Raw genomic sequence first — 8178 nt, 5'->3', positions numbered from 1 at the left:
ATGCCTTTTCTTTTTAATCAATTTCTCACTGTGTAGCCTTGAATGTCCATGACATCATTTTGTAGACCAGGTTTGCTTCTAACTCATAAAGATCCAATTGTTTCACCCTCATGAATGCCAGATTATACTGATAAGTTCATCCTTCCCAGCCTGATTAAAGTTTTGCCTAATGAATGTGAGCATGAGTTTCAAACAGAAGAGTAATATTAATTATTTCTTAAATGGAGTCAATTTAATTGGGGAAATGTGTATGAATCTCTTACTGTTTTTCAAAAACCAATTTTAGGGACCACATGGGTAGAGAAGTGACAGTAGAGATTTGACTTATTTTTACTTTTTTATTTATTTTCTCTTACTTTTTTATTTTAAAAATCTTTTGATCCTATTTTCCTCTCTTCCAAGTCCTTCCACATTCTCTTCCCCCTGTCACCTAAAAAAATATAAAGGCAAAATTCTAGGCCTTTGGGCCCAGGCTTGGGAATGTGACCTCTGTGACTCAATGCTCCAAGGTATGCTAATCATAAAACAGATAGTGACATTCCTCCACCCACCTGCTTCCTGGGTTTGAAGAGTGTTCATTCAAAGAATGTGCTATTGTTAAGGGCTCTTAGAAACTGTCTTGAGAGATAACCTGAAGAATTACCAGGTATTCCTTGTGACTCTTGTGGCTTTGTACTTCCTTGTGACTTGTAACTGGTATCTTTGGTATTTTCCAACAACACCCTCCCCACTTCCTTGAGTTTTGGTTTCTTCCTTTAAATACCCCCTTACCCAGATACTTGTGGTGCCATGGTCCTCTACCCCTGCATGGTGTATGACCGTGGGCCCGAGAGTGCTCTTGAATAAAAATCCTCTTGCAGTTTGCAACAAGACCATTTCTCGTGAGTGATTTGGGGTGTCGCCTCTACTGAGTCAGAATGTGGGGGAGTCCTCACTTTGTGGGTCTTTCATACCTACCCAACTTTAAATTATACTCTCAAAAACACATAAAAAATACCCAAATAATCAACAGCCCTAAACCAAGAGCACAAACAGGAAATACAAATCAACAACAGCAACTATGGAGCCTTTATATATTGGTCAACTACACTTGAACTTGAGCCTGAAGTGGTGGTTGATATATCTACTGTCACTCATTGGAGAACACTCATATTTCCTCTATGAGCAAGTATAAATTTCAATGTTGTTAATATTCATGTTAGTGGCTACATTTAAATTTGTTTTTTTGGTTATTTTATTTATTTACATTTCAAATGTTATTCCTCTTCTGGGTTTCCCCTCTGCAAAACCCTTTCCCCATAACACATTCCCCAGTTTCTATGAGGGTGTTCTCCTACCCACACATACACGCCTACCTCACCACCCTAGCATTCCCCTATGTTGTAGCCTTCAGTATCCACAGGACCAAGGGTCTCCCCTCCCACTGATGCCAGATAAGGCCATCATCTGCTACATATGTAATCGAAGCCATGGGTCCTTTCATATGTAAACTATGGAGGGTGAGCTCTGGGGATTCTGGTTGGTTGATATTGTTGTTCTTCTATAGGGTTGCAAATGCCTTCAGCTCCTTCAGTTTTTCCTCTAACTCTTCTTTTGGAGTCCAAGTGTTTAGTCCAATGTTGGCTGTGAACATCCTCATGTGTATTGGTAGGTTCTAGCAGAGTCTCTCAGGGGACAGCTATTCCAGACTCCTGTCAGCAAGCACTTCTTGACATCATAAATAGTGTATGGGTTTGGTGTCTGCAGACGGAAGTCTCTGGATGGTCTTTCCTTTAGTCTCTCCTTTGTCTCTGTATTTCCTTTAGGTATATTTAACTGAAGAAAAGTTTTCCAAGATTGAATCCAATGTTGAGAGTCATTTCTGTTTTATACACAGACATGCAGCTTGGTAGATTTCAGAAATAACCAATGATTTCAGTTCCCTTTTCATGAAGTGATAGAATCTATTTTTGTGTTTCTTGATCCTGGATTGTTAATAAAAATAGGCTTCCAACCTCAAATTTCCTTCAAATCTAGTTCTTAGGGATTTTTTTTTCCATTGTCATCTCCTTGTTTTGAATTCTTAGGACCATCCTGTGGAGGAATTGAATGCTGAGCAAAAAGGACAAAGTCAATTTTTGTTGCAGTTCAAAATTAATGACCAGTGATATAGGAATGAGTCATTTGCACAATACAGTCAACCTGACCAGTGAACTGGACAAAAGGTAAGGATATAAGTCACCTAGTTTGGTATATTTTTTTTTTTGCAAGACTGAACTGAAACATAATGAAGAAAGTGCTTTCTATTATTTAGAAACTTTTTGTCAGTATATGCACCTACTTAATGGAATCAAGAAGGTCCAATGAGTGCTTAGTTCATAAAATATCCATGCATATGTTTAGGGACAGCTAATATGCCTCTAAATTTTCTTATTTGGACAAGATCTGTGTTAAATACTAAGGACATTTTCTTTTCTGGTGTGAAAATAGTCACACAATGAAACAAACAGAATTCTGGGGAAATAAACCATATTTATTGATGTTTTTATTTTTAGGTTTTAAGAAGGAATCTGGTCATAGATAAGAGACTGAAATAGCATGCATCTTAAAAAAATAATGTACATGAATATCAGAAAGACAACAGAAATGAGTCTGAATCCAGAGAAAGTAACAATAGCCAACTAGCAAGAACAGTGAGCACCCAGTGCTATTATGAAACCAGAGCCAGGTTATAGAGCATGAGGCCTCAGGGTATAGACATTCTAATGATTTGACATGATATGTACCACAATGCTAAATACAATCACTATGTTTTCAATATTAGCACTTAACTCAGTTAAAAAAATCTTATCCTCATGTTCCAATAGTAGACATTTGCACAATTGCATCAAGAACTTAAAGGTTAAATATATGTCTACAGTCTGCGAATACAAACTAGTTAGCCTGCTTTGAAAATGTTTGGACTCTATAAAGCCTTACAAAATAAAATAGGATTCTTTGGTAAAAACATTCTATAATGGAATGCATTAGATGTTATTAGTCTAGTAGATCATACATTTAGCTGCATTTATATCATTAGCAATGTCTTATAACCACTTCTCTTTGTTCCAGAAAGGAGAAAAATAGAAATAATAATAGAACTATATAAAATAATGAAGCTTAGGGACAAGATACTTGTATATAATTTGCTAAAAGAACAGAATAAAAGACTGCATTTAATATTACATTTAATGTTAATAGCTTAAAATATAATTTCCTTCCATGAAATCCATTTTCAGCATTCTATACATCTTTTTCATTCTGCGGTAATATGTATCTACACATGCACCCACACAACACACACACACACATGCACATTTGTGTGTGTGTGTGTGTGTGTTCATATGGACAAGATACAAAGACAAGAGAGTTCTGAAACTGTGAAACTAATGAAGGAAGTATGAAATGATAGTTTCAAACTAATTGCCAACTTTTCCTCAAGATAAAATTCAAGGTTGATGACAAGGTCCTACATTATCTTGTGTCCTCTTATCTCTCTGAGTTCATATCTTGGAAAACCTTACCATAGAAATATAATCTGCTATCAATTAATTGCTTCCTCCCTTGAAAAGTAACAACACTTTTCTTGCTTTGGGGGCTTTGTTCTTGAACTGTCTTCTGTGAGATAGTTTCACAGAAACATGCATAATAACACAATTGCATTTTTTTTTCTATATCAGGGAGATTATAGATCTCTGGTTAAATATTTTCAAGGTACATGAAAGACTAACATTGAATAATGAAATAGAAGTAAATGTAGCTCTGTGCTTAACAGTGCTATCTGCTGGCCTCATGATTTCTTTGTACTGTATGTGTGATGTTGGAAGAACGTATTGATCTAGAGTATCCATTGCCCGGCATTCCCAGTAATGACGCGAGGACCACCAACTAGACACTTTCTATGGGCATGGACTAAGTTAGCACATATTTTTTTTTTATTTTTAAAGATGGAGATTTCTGACATTTGATTTAGCACTGCTGATTTTTCAGAAATTATACTTCTTTCTGACTGAGTGTGTATCTGTCATCAAAGTGGACAAAAAGCTTTTATGATTATTTCACTAAAGTATGACTTGCTCACTTTGTTCCCTGTGTGTGTTAACACATATAATGAGCACATGGTTACAGTTGTATGTCGAGCCTGGAAGACTCAGTCCAGCAACTGCTGTACTCGTCTTTGTTTTTGTTTGTTTGCTTGATTTTAGGCAGCATCTCTCAGTGGCCTAGAAACCACATGTGCCAGCATGCCACAGGGATCCACTTGTATTTGCTCTCCAAGCACAATTATTACAGGAGTACTTCAGAATGTCCACTGTTTCCTTTTTGCATGGATTCTAGGAATCAAATAGCACTTTATTGCTTAAACCTACATAATAGTGCCCCTACTTCACATAAGGGCTTGAAGACACTTTCTGTGACTCTTCTTGCATTAACTGACCATCATCTGTTCTTCTTATTTGCTGTTCAGTTTAAGTTTTTAATAATACCTTTCCAGCTTCATTATGTATGGGTGTAATTTTCTTGACATTTAAAGTATAGGAAACTGGTAAAGTTTTCAGAAAATGTCCACTTGTTAATATTCTTAATTCATTGTTGTTTTTGTTTTCTATTTGTTTTGTTGTTGTTGTTGTTGTTGATGATTTGTTTTGGGGAATGGGGTGGACCTTGTCCTGAAATATAATTTTACACACTCCTCTCCTTCCACTATAGCTTTCTTCTCTATGTTTACTTCTCAATGATTTTTTTAGTCATGGTTGGGGGAAGCAGGTCATTAGAAATCCAACAGAATTAATGGTAGTATAGGGTTTCTGAGAGAGGGTAGTCATCACCTTCAGAGAATAGAAGGCATCATATTAACGCCCACAGCACATAAACAGTCCTGACTAGACCCAGTAGGTCACAATGAGAGAAAAAAATCTGAATGTGAGTCTGGGACTTGAAGAAGAAGAAGAAGAAATATGTAAGAGGAGGATAAAAAAATATGGATTTGTGCACGACTAGAATTCATACATGGATGAAACTGTCAAATAATACATTTAAAATATAAATTGCAGGGCACTGGACAAATGGGTAAGCATTTAAGACTTACTGGTCTTGCATGCAGGAGCCTGAGTTTAGTTCTCAGGGCTCAATGCAGAAGGCTCACAGTCATCTGTAATTCCAACTTCAAGGAATCATATGTTTCTTTTTTTTTTTTTTTACTCTTATTTTTTTAATTAGGTATTTTCTTCATTTACATTTCCAGTGCTATCCCAAAAGTCCCCCATATCCTCTTCCTCACTACCCTCCCACCCCTACTCGTACTTCTTGGCCCTGGCATTCCCCTATACTGAGTTATGTAAAGTTTGCACGACCAATGGACCTCTCTTTCCTCTGATGGCCGACTAGGCCATCTTCTGATACATATGCAGCTAGAGACATGAGCTCCAGGGGATACTGGGCAAATGGATGGACCTGGAGGGCATCTTCCTGAGTGAGGTAACCCAATCACAAAAGAACTCACATGATATGTACTCACTGATAAGTGGATATTAGCCCAGATACTTAGAATACCCATGATAAAAGATACAATTTGTGAAACTCATGAAACTCAAGAAGAATAAAGACCAAAGTGTGGACACTTTGCCCCCTTCTTAGAATTGGAAACAAAACACCCATGGAAGGAGTTACAGAGACAATGTTTGGAGCTGAGACAAAAGGACGGACCATATAGAGACTGCCATATCCAGGGATCCATCCCATAATCAGCCTCCAAACGCTGACACCATTGCATATACTAGCAAGATTTTGCTGAAAGGACCCTGATATAGCTGTCTCTTAAGAGACTATGCCAGGGCCTAGCAAACACAGAAGTGGATGCTCACAGTTAACTATTGGATGGATCACAGGGCCCCCAATGGAGGAGCTAGAGAAAGTACCCAAGAATCTAAGGGGTCTGCAACCCTATAGGTAGAACATCAATATGAATCATATGTTTCTAAGTGGCCTCCATGACACACACCCATATGCATGTACATGCAAACAAAGAACTACACATACGTGTAAATAAATAATGAAATAGTTTAAAAGTAAATAAATAACTAAAGTAGGACCACCAGCGGGGGAGGAGGCCCCTCACTTCCCACATTCCCTCACCCTCTATTTCTCCTCCCAGACCACCCTCATACAGCCATGCCCACCTTCACCTCTGAGAAGAGGGAGATCTCACCATTGTTACCAACCCACCCAGAACCTGGAGTCATTGCAGAACTAGGTACATTCTCTCCCACTGAGGCCTGAAAAGGCATCACACATAGGGGAACAGGATCACAGACTGGCAACAAAGTGAGGGTAGCCACCAGCTCCAGGGGTTGGGAACTTGCTCAAGACCAGTCTGCATATCTGCCACACCTGCTGCATATGTGTGTGGGGTGGATGAGGGGTTGAGGTAGGTCTAGGTCTTGTGTGCTCTTTGGTTGGTAGTCCCGTCTCTGGAAGCCCCCAGGCTTCCAGGTTAGCTGGTTCTGTTGGACTTCATGTGGAGTCTCTATCCCTCCTGGTTCCTAAATTCATTCACCAATTCTTTTACAAGACTTCCTGGGCTTGTCTAATGTTTGGTTGTGTGTCTCTATATCTATTTCATTTACCTTCATGGTAGAGTTACTCAGAGGACAGTTCTGCTAGGTTTCTTTCTGTGAATCCAGTGTGACAGATGCACACATATTCTGAGACTCCAAAGTAGTTGAAGAAGAAAGGCAGTCCTGCAATGTGTCCCTATTGATCCTCTGAGAAGAACTCAACACATTCCCTCCAAATAGGCAGGGGTTGCTACTTATGTTCATCTTATATAGGGCACCTGAGTATCCAGGCTAGTAGTGACAAATATACCTGTCAACAGTGTCTTAACATGTTGTATCATTGTGACAAGACTTTAACAAACAAAGAGGAATGTGAAGTCTCACAGTATGTCTCTGAGTATCTACTACCTATGCAATCACAAATAGCAGCTGTTTCTTGCATCCACACATAAGACTTCCATGGGGACATGGCTGACTGGAACATCCATCAAAGTTGAGTTCACAGTGGTCTCCAAGGAATCCAGGAACACAGTCACAGAAGTAAGCACCAAGAGCATCCTGACACAAGGCATCATGTAGACACAGCTGGGATCCACATTTATCAATTTTCAACTCACAGTTCCCAGAGAATACTCTTGAGGATAAAAACATGTGTATCTTCCTATCTCATTGAGGCATACAGACCCATTCATGCAGAGATCAGAAACAGACTCATCCAATTCCAAGTCACAATGCCTATCTTGGTATTCAGGCACACTGTAGCAGGAGTGGCCATTGATTCTATCCTGACACACAGTCCCATTGTGATATGGGGTGGAAGCACACTCATTGTGATCAGTCTCACTGAACCTTGCGGCATATCGGGTAGGGTAAATGCAGAGTGCTCAGGGTCTTTATGGCAGGTGCCTCCATGTTGCCAGGTATTCCCTCCACAGGGATTAGAGGCAGATTCACAGGTCAGCTCACCATACCCAGTAGGTCATTTACAGAGGAAACCCCTTTCTTCTGGCATAGTCACACAAGTGGCAATTTCTCAGCCAGAACTAGAGAAGCAAGGTCTTTTAGATCTTCACATTCTTTTAATTATCGGCTGTGTGAAATCAACAGTTGTTGTCTTGTGGTAAACGTCTGTGTAGAGAATTATTTTGGCAATAATTGAAGAGACACCCGGTATTGTATTTATTGCAAAACGAATCCTGGCACCTCATATCACTGCAGAACTGGGTACATCCTCGCTCACTGAAGCCAATCAGGACAGCCCATTTAAGGGACCTGGATCTAAAGAGAGGCAACAGAATCAGAGTAAGTGCCTCCTTCAGTTGTTGGCAGACCCATATGAAGACCATGCTACATATCTGCTACATAAGGGCGAGGGTGCCTAGGTCCAACCCTTATATATTCATGGTTAGTGGTTCAGTCTCTGGGAGCCACCATGGGTCCACGTCACTGGACACTGCTGGTCTTCTTGTGAAATCCCTATTCCCTCTGGGGTCCTCAGCCCTTCCCCCAACTCTTACACTAGATTTCCTGAGCTCAATTTAATGTTTCTGTGTGGGTCTCTGTATTTGTTTGGGTCGGGTGCTGGGTAGAGCCTCTCAAAGAA

The 8178-nt window shown here is 39.5% G+C and overlaps 1 pseudogene; it reads right to left on the bottom strand.

The window, feature by feature from the left end:
• Positions 1-6657: 6657 nt before the first annotated feature.
• On the bottom strand, positions 6658-7921 carry LOC110294874 (annotated as a pseudogene).
• Between the last annotated feature and the right edge of the window lie 257 nt (positions 7922-8178).

The sequence above is a fragment of the Mus caroli genome, chromosome 5 (genome assembly GCF_900094665.2).
Source record: "Mus caroli chromosome 5, CAROLI_EIJ_v1.1, whole genome shotgun sequence".
NCBI classification, from domain to species: domain Eukaryota; kingdom Metazoa; phylum Chordata; class Mammalia; order Rodentia; family Muridae; genus Mus; species Mus caroli.
Note: the sequence above shows the minus strand (reverse complement) of the source record. Positions and strands in the feature narration are given on the sequence as shown.